This window comes from Aulonocara stuartgranti (assembly GCF_965226115.1).
Source record: "Aulonocara stuartgranti genome assembly, chromosome: 7".
In the NCBI taxonomy this organism is placed as follows: Eukaryota; Metazoa; Chordata; class Actinopteri; order Cichliformes; family Cichlidae; genus Aulonocara; species Aulonocara stuartgranti.
Genome location: NC_138945.1, coordinates 22500266 through 22511995, shown reverse-complemented (window position 1 = coordinate 22511995; position 11730 = coordinate 22500266). Strand labels below are relative to the sequence as shown.

General features: G+C 36.2%; 1 protein-coding gene and 1 long non-coding RNA gene across 2 annotated transcripts in view; one reads left to right on the top strand and one right to left on the bottom strand.

The window, feature by feature from the left end:
* Window positions 1-11730, bottom strand: part of astn2 (astrotactin 2) — a 298339-nt gene that overhangs the window by 121414 nt on the left and 165195 nt on the right. The gene's annotated exons all lie outside the window — the stretch shown is intronic.
* The window catches only part of LOC309712125, a 31505-nt gene that overhangs the window by 10418 nt on the left and 9357 nt on the right, over window positions 1-11730 (top strand). The window lies entirely within an intron of this gene.

The following is an 11730-nucleotide window of genomic DNA, read 5'->3' as shown; positions in this document are numbered from 1 at the left end:
GCCAAATGTGGCACACCAAAGCTGCAAGCTCATTGCTCTGTGCAGTTTAGCATGCTCCGCCATGCCTATATGCTTTATGTCTACTATCAGAGGAAAAGAAGGGGCAAGCAAACCCCATGTTTTTGTTTGAAAGGAAACAAAGCACTATCTCTTGCAATGGGACCACAGGGACCACAGTGTGTTGTGAGGGTGACTTGACTTTAGAAACAGCAACAAGATTTTGAATGATAGGAAGACAGATGACTTGCTTTAGGAGGAGGATTGTGAAGTAATGTCACTACGGCTATCTTTCTATGTCTTTGCATGTGTATTTAGGCACCATTGAATCAGTAACTGATACATTGATTTTACTGTTCACTGAATTAAAATGTCCAACATAAGCCATCTTTAAAGTGGGTATAAACCATCAAAAAGTAATTTATCTCTTGGAAGTGATAGTGAAAAAAATATGAGAAAAATACTACATTTGACCTTCACAACTTTAAGAGAAAATAAAATGCAAAGCCTCAAAAAAAATCTATGAACGTTCAATGAAAAGCATCTTATTGATGTAAGCGAGAATTTATGGACAAGATATTAGACACAGTCTATCCACCTTTTCACTGAGGCAATATGATTTCTTTTTCATAGCGTCTGCTATCAAGATTTGGAATAACTCTTTCGATTAAGGGACTGTTTAGGTTTAATAACTGTTTTCAATTTAGTTTCACTGTATGCTACATATGGAAAATAATTGGCACATTTTTCTCGTGGTGCAGTACTATGGTTCACTGACTGACACATTGGGACTGTCTACTTTGCAAATTTAAAATGTTTCTGACATAGTGTGGCAGTAGCAAATGACTCGCTGTCCTCGCTGTCACACATACTGAATGTTAAATACAAAACTCTAGCAAAATAGCTCTAATAAGAAACCTGTTTTATCTAAACAGCTTTATCTATTTATTTATTTTTATTTATTATTTATTATATTTATTTTATTTGTTTATTTTATTTATTTTCTATAGGTGAAATCTAAATGTAAGGTATCTTTCCAGCTACATGCTGATCATTTTAATGTTCATATGGGGCGACCATGGTTCAGGTGTTGGGAAGCTCATCTTGTAACCGGAAGGTTGCCGGTTAGATCCCCAGCTCTGTCTGCCTTGGTCGTTGTGTCCTTGGGCAAGACACTTCACCTACCGCCTACTGGTGATGGCCAGAGGGGCCACAGACTGTAGCTACAACTGTAGCTTGCCTCCAGTGTATGAATGTGAGAGTGAATGAATAGTGGAATTGTAAAGCGCTATATAGTCCATTATTATATAATTATGTATACATATGGACCGTTTGATGTGAACTTTTACAGCAGCTGAACGTTTTCACATTTCTTTGTTTACTGGTGGTACATTTTCAGATATTTTGATGCTTATAGTTGTAGATAAGTATTGTAGCCATTGGAAGCAGTAATATCCACTGTCAGTCCTACGCAGCTGTCATTTATTTATAACACAAAGAAAACAAAAAGAAAGTTTAGGAACAGTATTTAAATGTGTTTTTAATTAGTTGACAAAAACACATGGGTTTGCCAAAAATGACTTAATTTGTGCTATAAATTGAGCAAAGCAGTCGACTGCTATGAAGTTTATTTTCTTTTGTCTACCTCGAGTACAAGAACGCCCACACATCCCGGATGCACATTTGAACGGAGGAGGACTCCATTCGAACAAACTTAGATCTCGTTCTTACAGCGAAAGGTGCCTGAACTGCATCAACTGTTTCACTGTGGAAGAGTGGGATGTGAAAGCCAAGATATTTAATTGTTATTATCCAGAGAAAGAGCAGCAGGCTTGAAGAGGACCTCAATCTCAACTCTCCACATTGAAAGTTTAATTATTTTGGTAAAAAAAAGGATTATCAAGTGAGGGACAAAAAAACAAAAACAAATAGAAAGTTAGAGCTTTGCCAAACAGTTCCAATATCTTTGAAGATTATGGTCAGGTTAATTATTTATAGCTACTCCTTACTCCTTCTGGAGGGTTCATCGGGGTGTCCGTTTGGCCTTAGGCACAGGGACTCTGACAAATGATTCTCTGCACACTAATTATATACGCAGATCCATGAAGTCTGAAAACCAACCAGGAAACAAGATGTATTTTTCTCTTTTACACACATTTAGTGTGCTGGAATTACTGAGGAAAAAACTCTGGGACATGATGTCACTAAACGTACTTCACATACCTAAAAGAACCTCACGTTGCCTTTTTGTTCATTTTTTTTTCTTAAGCAATCTCTTTCTTAAGAAAAGCAGGGCAATGATTATCTTACAAGAAGGTCCACTGTTCCAGAGCCAAGGACCCTGCAAGTCAAACAGTGGGATCACTGCAACACCTAATCGGCAAAGAGTAGACAGCTGTTGTCATTGAGAAAATGGCAAGGAAGTTCGCCATTACAACATCGACTTTAACGACCCTTTGGGGAAGGTGCCTAATTTAGTGTGTGAAGTTGAGAGGTACCAACAAAATGCAGTTGGGCTCAACATTATTCACAGCTTTGGCTCTGGAACCAACTCCTTGATAGACGGTGGACTCAGTCCTACACAGGAATTGTCCATCGTGAGATTTGCCAGATCGATGTGGGTACTACTGACAAATCACCGGCTGGGTGCTGCACAGTTGGACTTTCTCCAGGTGGATGTGAGGGTCACCATCATGTGGCTGCATAATGCAGAGAGAAGAACTATTACAGCTGTTTGCGCATATGTGCTTATTTTTTGGATGGTAAGTAACAAGGATTTTCATGAACCAAAAATCCAGGCAAACAGTGGAGAAAGAGTTTGCCAAAGTGCAGCAGAAGCTAAATGGTATATTTATTTCATAATATTTTGGATGTTAAAAATTCATTTATGTATATTACAAATACTTAAAACAGCATCAAGAGTGCTATAAAGTTATATGTTACAAATAATTAAAACACTCTTGTTGACAGGGCCTGTTATCCTTGGATTGACGTTTCAGTTTGTAAAGCTTTGACATTTGAAACTGTAGTGGTTGAAGATATCTCTATAGCACTTTTTATGCAAGCATGTAAAGACGAACCTTTTTCCCCATCCACTAGACCCAGTAACCCTTCATTTATGAAATGTAGACCTTGCATAACATCACACTCATCTTTAGTGGGCAGTCTGGATTAAAGGGCATGGTTGGTTATTAATAAAAACTGAATTTGTTGGATGCACATGCCACACTCCTTAGCAGGAAACATGAGTCACCTTGGATACTAAAAGACGCTCTGCTTGTTCGGCTTTTGAGTGAACATGGTGTATATGCCTGAAAAAAGGGCAGTAGGTGCAGATACATGGTTTATTTTGTATACCGAATATATACAAGGTAGGGAAATAGAATTTAAATTTACATCTTTTATGCTTCCATTATGCAGCTCTATCTGCTAAACTGTGCAAAACTTTAGCCAACCCTGATTTATTTATGTTTCACTTGGAAAATAGGAAACAAGTGCAGCAGTTTCTTTATGATTTATTACTTATTGAAACATGGTCAAACATAAATTGGAATGCAGTATATAAGACAAAAATGAATTTGCATAATTCAAGCAAGTTTGAAAGTCAATATTTGGTTTACGCACCTTTATTTTTCAATATATCCTGAACTCTCTTAGCCAAGCTTCTTGCAATTTCTTTAGGTATTCAGAAGCAGTTGTAAACACTCACTCCTCTACCTCTCTCATCACTCCATTATACGTGTTGTCAGTGATTTTCCGACCAGTTTGGAATAGTTCAGTCTTTCCTTTTGTTCCTTTTGTTTCACTCCCTTAGCTTCTGGATAGCCACCTTTCCACTGACACCATTTCCTATGAGGCTTCAGTGAACATTGGTGGGTGAATGAGCAGAAGAGGGAGATTGATCTCACGTGTCCTGTGTCAGGTCTTTGCTGGATTGTGTCCTATTTCTTATGGACATCACATTTAGATACTGCTCATTTGCTTTTTTTATGCCTGCGCCTTGCCACAGTTTCAGTTTATAGGTGTTTGGGAAAAACCTCGTTGGCGCAAAAATACCATTTTATGCCTGTAAACTGAGTTATCTTTTTTGTTGATTTGGAACCAAAACTGGTTCATTATGCTCGAATGATTCACAGGCTGGCAATAGGTGGCTTAGCAAACAAACCAACAAGCAAACGAAAAAGACATTCCTGTGAAAATCATCAGGTACTGGACTGAACATGAGTGAAAAAGCAGTCAATGTCCAAAGAAAAATTTCAAAAGATCCTCAGAAAGCCTGGGGAATTATTGATCTGGTTTTGTGGAATCAAAAAGAAATGAGTGGGGCTCAAAACTTTTGCACATCAATTTATACACACACACACACACACACACACACACACACACACACACACACACACGATATTCTTTTACACACAGGTACATACAGTGAGGAAAGGATGAGAGGCAACTAAGACAGTTGCTCAATGTCAATGTCAAGTATGTGTAATTGCTCACAGGAGAAGGGTGGGTAGCTCCTTGCTTCTGAGGCCAGAGAAATTTAGTACTGCTACTGTCCTGCGCTAAAATGTAATTAAAAACAAATACAGAAAAGCAAACAAACAAACAAACAACCAAAAAGAGTTTTTCTGAATTAAAAACACCACGTGGCATTCATAGCATCAGTTTCCTTCTGCAAGGTACTGAAAGCACTGACAAATGACTCCTTAATTCAGACGAAAACAGAGGGTGGGTAAGGTGAGGCAGATAAAAATAACGGGTTACCTAAGCTGTGAGATGCATGCTAACCAGTTCTTCTTATAGACTTAGTAAATAGCAAGTTTAAAAACAGGCAAACAAACAAAAAATGCATGATACAAGATGAACCAGAGACAGAATTTTTCTTTGGTATTTCATCATGTCTTCTATCAGTCAATCTGAAGAAATCTTTGTAGGAAGTAGACAAGGCAGAAAGGCAGTTTTGAATGCTCACGATCGAATATGACTCTAAGGTGCCATTGTATGTAAAAACAAAGAATGATCCTTTAGTGGAAAACACAGAACAGGTTCAGGAAAGCAACAATGTTTTGGTGCAAACAGAAATGTAATTTCTAAAATAAACTTATAAACTCTAAAATGCCACAATAATATATTTGAGGGTCTCGAAAAGCGCTATATAAATGCAATCCATCATCATTATTATTAATAATAATAATAATATTTAGAAAGACAACACATTTTCTGCAGGAATGAGGTGAAGTGAAAAGCATTCTTGCGATATAAAGTTATTTTTGAAATCATGGAGGGTCAGTCCTCTGCATGAAAGATGAGAGAAACCACCCAGCTTGTTCATAAAATGCAAAATCCATCATCTGTGATAGTACTGGGGAGCATTAGACCTTACAGCATGGCTAAATTGAATATTACCGTGCAGATGATGGTTTTTTTTTTTCCATTGAAGGCCTTGCTTATTTTAGCAAGATCCTGTCAAACTACATTTTATACATACTGCATTGGCTACAGGAATAAAGCAGCCTGGGTGGTAAACTGGTCTGCCTGACAGACAGGCTTGTCAGGCAGAGAACGTGTTAAACAAGTTGATGTTAAAACAGGTGTTTTCCCACCACCCGATTTTTAACAATTGCTAATTATAAATTTAATAGTGTTTCAGTGATTTGTAAATCACTTATGTCCATTTCAAAACCATTACCTAATCAAGATCATCTCTTTTGGCATTGTGACTGTTGCCTGACCCAGAAGCCCAATGATTGCAGCTAAACACTGACTAATGTACTTGTTATTAATCTCTCTCTCTGCCTCTTGCTTTTCCTGATGATGAATGACCAGGCGACTCTGCTCAAAGTTAGAGCGCTGCTCCAGCATGATTACAGAGCCCCTTATTGGTCTGCCCCTGCACTTGATTAATGCTCTTGCCCTGGCTCTCCACAAATATGCTGACTCTCATCAAGCACTTTCGACATTGAATAGAGTGCATTTTCTTTGGGCTTTCTGTAATCACTGAGGGAAAAATGTAGTCAATGAAAAAAGCAGGTAAACGTAAGTGATAATATAAAGATTGATGCATCAATTGTTTGATTTGACTATGTAGTTGTAAAACATTTTTTGACGTATATTTGGAGAGTGTGGAAGTGAATTTATGTCCGTTTTTCCTGGTCTGAAACTCACAGTTGCAGTTGTATTGAATTATTGGCAATGGCACATTTTGATGGTTCACTTGATCATGCTGAGTGAGATCATTAATCACTAGCTTGAGGTGTCACCAGCTACTATATTATTCCTTATTGACAAAAATCCTATTTTCAAGATCAGTTTAGGGGCCTAAATCATTTTGTATTTAGGTTTCCATGAAACATTTCTGAATACTGACCTCGGTTAAACAAAAATCAGTAGAAATGCGATAACTAGGTAGCTTTAAATTGCAGTAAGTAAGGCAGTGAGTTGGAGAATTGACTTTTAAATATCAACAACTTACAAAAAACAAAAATATCACAACGTGAGAACTGAATAAAAAGAACTGTATGTATTGAATGCATTGAGCTAAATAAAAGGATCAACCTAAATGTCAACGCTAAGTTTTTGATGCGCTAACAAGATCAAACACTCAACTCAGCAGAACAGTGCAAAAAAAATGTTTAGGCTTTGTACATGGATCCCAGATTGAATGTTAATACTATAACATGTGTTTACATTAAACAGAAAGTAGTGATAAAGACAGTCTTTACTAATAGCTAAGTCACCATTTGTGCTTGTTAGTTGGCTCACACAAACAAGTCCATGTAGATAAATAAATTAGTATTAGCTCTTATTTTATGGCTTTATGAATTATGTGCAATTTCAAAATGTTGCATGTACTGTACTTACACCTTTGGTTCTTGAATAATGAATTTTATACTAATTGATGCTAATAATGAACCAGAGCTAAGAGCAAAGAAATATAGAGAAATATAGTATTGATGTTTGCCAGAAATAATCTTCCTTGCAGCGTCTGGCTTTAAATACCAGGGACTATGTGAAGTTTAAGGGTTAGGGCTAAAGGGAGAAAAACTGAAATACATTTTGATGGTCTTATAGACAGTTTGGTGTAAAATACAATATAAAAACTCCTTTATAGATGAATAACAGAAGAGGTTATTTGCTTTCCCCTTTGAAGTGTGCATCACTTAAAACTACCATGAATATATGTACTGAGAGAGAAATCAGGAAGGCTCTTTAATCTATTTCTGCATCGACACTTTTTGTTGCAGTGTATTGATATGAATGGATGTATCAAACATTCCAGCAACATACTGTATTTTAAATCTTGTGTCATTAAAACTCACATGTGTTTTATTATCAACAGTGGTGGGATATAATCAATTTTCAGTTACTTTACTTGAGTTTATTCTTGTGGAAATTTTTTACTTTTACCTCCTCCATCACTGGAGCTTATCGTACACAAAGGGATGAAAGAGACAAAATTGTTTAACTGATGTATCATTTATAGCGCTACACTAGGGCCAGAATGAATGCAGATGTCTCGAAGTTGTGGTCACAGTACTTCATCATCTTGCTAGTGATAATGAAGAGGACATTTTTATAATTTCAAATGAAATGTTTCTATCACCTTAACAAATATCAGCAAACATACAAACTGTTTGTGTGCAATCTGTCGCACAGTGTGTTGCTAGCTAAAAATACAGCTGCTATATTTCCCTGGGACAGAACGACACATAACTTTACCCAGAGATGGAGAGAGACGTTAGAAAGACAGAACACGAGAGGCAAGAGAGAGTCTGATATGAAGACAGCATAAATACTAAACAATTAGTAGGGGATGTAACGTTTACTTACATATTGCTGCCTTCAGTTTATTCACAATGAGCAGTAAACCTCAGAGCAGCAGGAGCACAGGTTAGCTCATCACATTATGCACACAAAAAACTACTGGAGTTACCAACAGAAAATTATTACCTCAGCAAAGGAAGTTATGTTTTTGATAGTGTTTGCCTGTTGATGTGCATGTCATTACGCCTGTAAGCACAGCAGCTCAAAAAATCTTGAATTCTGATAAAAGGCTGAAGAGTGGTATGATGTTAGCAATGGCTTGCATCCACCAAGATCTTCAAGGTCAACTGATTTATTGGTTGAAAATAAAAAAAAACCCCTTCTAACTTGTGTGGTGTGTATTGTTACCTTAAAGAAAGTATAAAGATTTAAAATATATCACAAGGTCAATAAATAGATCGATCTGAAGTTCACAGTGATATAGATATAAAAGATATAAAATGACAATAGGTTTGTAGACTGACAACAACAAGTTGGCATGAGTTGCATTTAAAAGATTATAATCATTTAAATACATAACTTTGATACATATATGGTGTTCTATTAGTATTATTTTTTCAAACATTGAAATTAATGCTGCACATGGATTATAGCCACATAAACAATGATACTCAAAATAATGTGAAATATATTCAAAGGAGTTTCAACAGGACAAACACCTGCACTTTGAACTTGTTTTCACTGCATTACAAACTTCCTAAAATATGTTTAAAAGGTACAAATAAATACTTCCCAGAGAGCGAGCCGCTTTGGTAGAGGTGTGTGCTTCCTTATTGCTTCTTATTGTGAGTTGTGTTTTCCTCACACGAAGCCACTACAACTGAAGATACAACAAACCTTGGGTACTCCCTCCTGCTGAATTCCAGTTTAACACTTGACTATAGTCATTTTGCTGTTTAGGCATAGAGGCAAAGTCATCCTCTACAAAGTAAGGCCGAGAAAATTGAGCTGTTGTTTTTTTAATTTTGCTTCACTGGTTGTGTCCTGCATAACAGATTCAAGATGAGTACATTTTTTAAAAATTACAATTTAGATCGGAATAACATTTGTATTCTGATTTACTAATATTACTTTACTGATAATATATTATCCTAAAATGCAGGCTAGCTTTGTAAAAACAAATAAATAGCTGGTAGAAATGTCCTTTAAAGAGATACTTGTTACTTTCTTATTTAGAGTACTTTTAAGAGCCTGTACTATTCACTTTAACTTAACAGAGTATCTGAGTAAAGACTGTCTCTATTTTTGCCACTTTTGTGATGAGAAAATGAGAGTAAAATAATAATAACTAGAAAAATTTGCATTTCCTGCGAAAATGCAGTGTGGATGCTTAAAGCTGAAGCTGTATGCAAAAAGTAGCTGAAAAAGCTGAAAAGTTGCAGAAATTGTAAAAACTTTGCAGAAGCAAAAGAACTTTGCTAAAATGGAATAACTTAGCAGAACTGCAATATCTTAGAGGAAACATAATACTTGGCAGAAATACAATAGCATAGCAGAATTTAGCAGAAATATTGTAACTTACCAGAAACATGATAACTTCTCAAAAATACAAGAATTTAGGAGAAATAGTATAAGATAACAGAAAGAATATATTTAGCCAAAAACACTTAAACATTACAGAAACACTATGATTTAGAAAAATAGTACAACAGAGCAGAAATATTGTGATTTACCAGAGACACTGTGATGAACTATGAATCTTGTAATTTTAAATTGAGACTATGTTTTAGCACAAATATTATAATTTGGCAGAAATACTATAATTTAGCAGAAATACTATATTAAGCACAAATCCTATAAAAAGCAGAAATGGCATGATTAAGCACAAATACTACATTTAGTAGAAATACTTTGTTTTAGCACAAATCCCATAAAAAGCAGAAATACTGTACTATGATTTAGTAGAAAAACTATAATTAATCAGAAATACTAAATTTAGCAGAAATACTATATTAAGCACAAATACTATGAAAAGCAGAAATAGTATATTAAGCACAAATCTTATAAAATAGCAGAAATGCTATGATTTAGCACAATAGTAATAAGTTAAACAGAAAAATTGGAAAAGCAAAATGGACAGCTGAAAAAATGCTGAACATGCTGAGGGTCCCTCAAATATACTTGTTAAATGACAAAAATCTGCAAAAAAATTTATTACAGCCACACAATCACAAATATGTACACATGAGGAAACACACATGCACATAGAGACCCACACACAAGATCCAATTCAGTCAACCAGTCTAAATATATTGAATTTAAATCTTAGAATGAGATCATCCCATTAAAAGCCTCTCTCTCTCTCTCTCTCTCTCTCTCTCTCTCTGTCACAGACACACACACACACACACACACACACACACACACACACACACACACACACACACACAGGGAGAGAGGACTAAGTTTCTAGGTCAGCCTGGGAACTGCTGAATTTGAATCCACCAATCAGAGAGCCTGTGCACTTTTCCCCACCAAAACAGGTGCATCTGTTTACACACGCAGCAGCACAGAGAGACACAGGATTTTTGCAGTCTATTTCTCATAGTGACGACTCCCCTCAAACAAATGACCGTAATTTCCTAACCGTAGGGGCTAGAACGGTCATTCTTACACCGTTTTGTTCAGAAGAGGTGGGGGAATCTTCAAGTGTTGACAATTTAATATTAAAATATGAATTTTTAGAGATATATGACATGGATGACTTGTTGACTTAGAAGCCACGAATTCCCCAATATGCAAATTTGAATGCCTGAGACCACATATGTGATTGGCTGGCTGGGAAGCCGTGCAGGCCCTGATTTGTGGATTTGAATTCCTCAGCCCTCATATATGATTGGCTGGCTTAGAAGCCACGAAGGCCCCAATATGCAAATTTGAATGCCTCAGGACACTTATTTGATTGGCTGGGAAACTGTGCAGGCCCTGATTTGAAAATTTGAATGTCTCAGTCCTCACAGAGGATTGGCTGCCTGGGGACCTGGCAGAAATATATAGAAATACTATTATTAAGCATAAATACTACATTTAGTAGAAATACTATGTTTTAGCACAAATACTATAAAAAGAAGAAAAACTATAATTTAGCAGAAATACTATATTAAGCACAAATCCTATAAAAAGCAGAAATACTATAATTTAGAACAAATAGTATAAAAAGCAGAAATACTATAATTTAGCAGAAATACTATGTTAGGCACAAATCCTATAAAAAGCAGAAATACTATAATTTAGCAGAAATACTATGTTAGGCACTAATCCTATAAAAAGCAGAAATACTATAATTTAGCAGAAATACTATATTAGGCATAAATCCTATGAAAAGCAGAAATACTATGATTTAGCAGAAAAGTAATAACTTATTGAAACACAAATGCACAGAGGGACACACAAACACAGGCTCTAATCCAGTCAACCAGTCTAACTATGTTCAATTTAAATCCTACAATGACATGCTGCCAAATAAGGGCAGGGTCCTCTCTCTCCCACTAAACACACACACACACACACAGGGAGAGAGGACTAAGTTTCTAGGTCAGCCTGGGAACTGCTGAATTTGAATCCACCAATCAGAGAGGCTGTTTACGTTTTCCCGCCAAAACAGGTGCATCTTTTTACACACGCAGCACAGAGACATAGACCTGCTTCTTTCAGTTTATTTCACATAGTGAGGATTCCCCTCAAACAAATGACCATAATTTCCTAACCTTAGCGGCTAGAGCGGTCATTCTTACACCGTTTTGTTCAGAAGAGATGGGGGAATCTTCAAGTGTTGACAATTTATCATTAAAATATGAATTTTTAGAGATATATGACATGGATGACTTGTTGACTTAGAAGCCACGAATTCCCCAATATGCAAATTTGAATACCTGGAGCCCACATACATGATTGGCTGGCTGGGAAGCT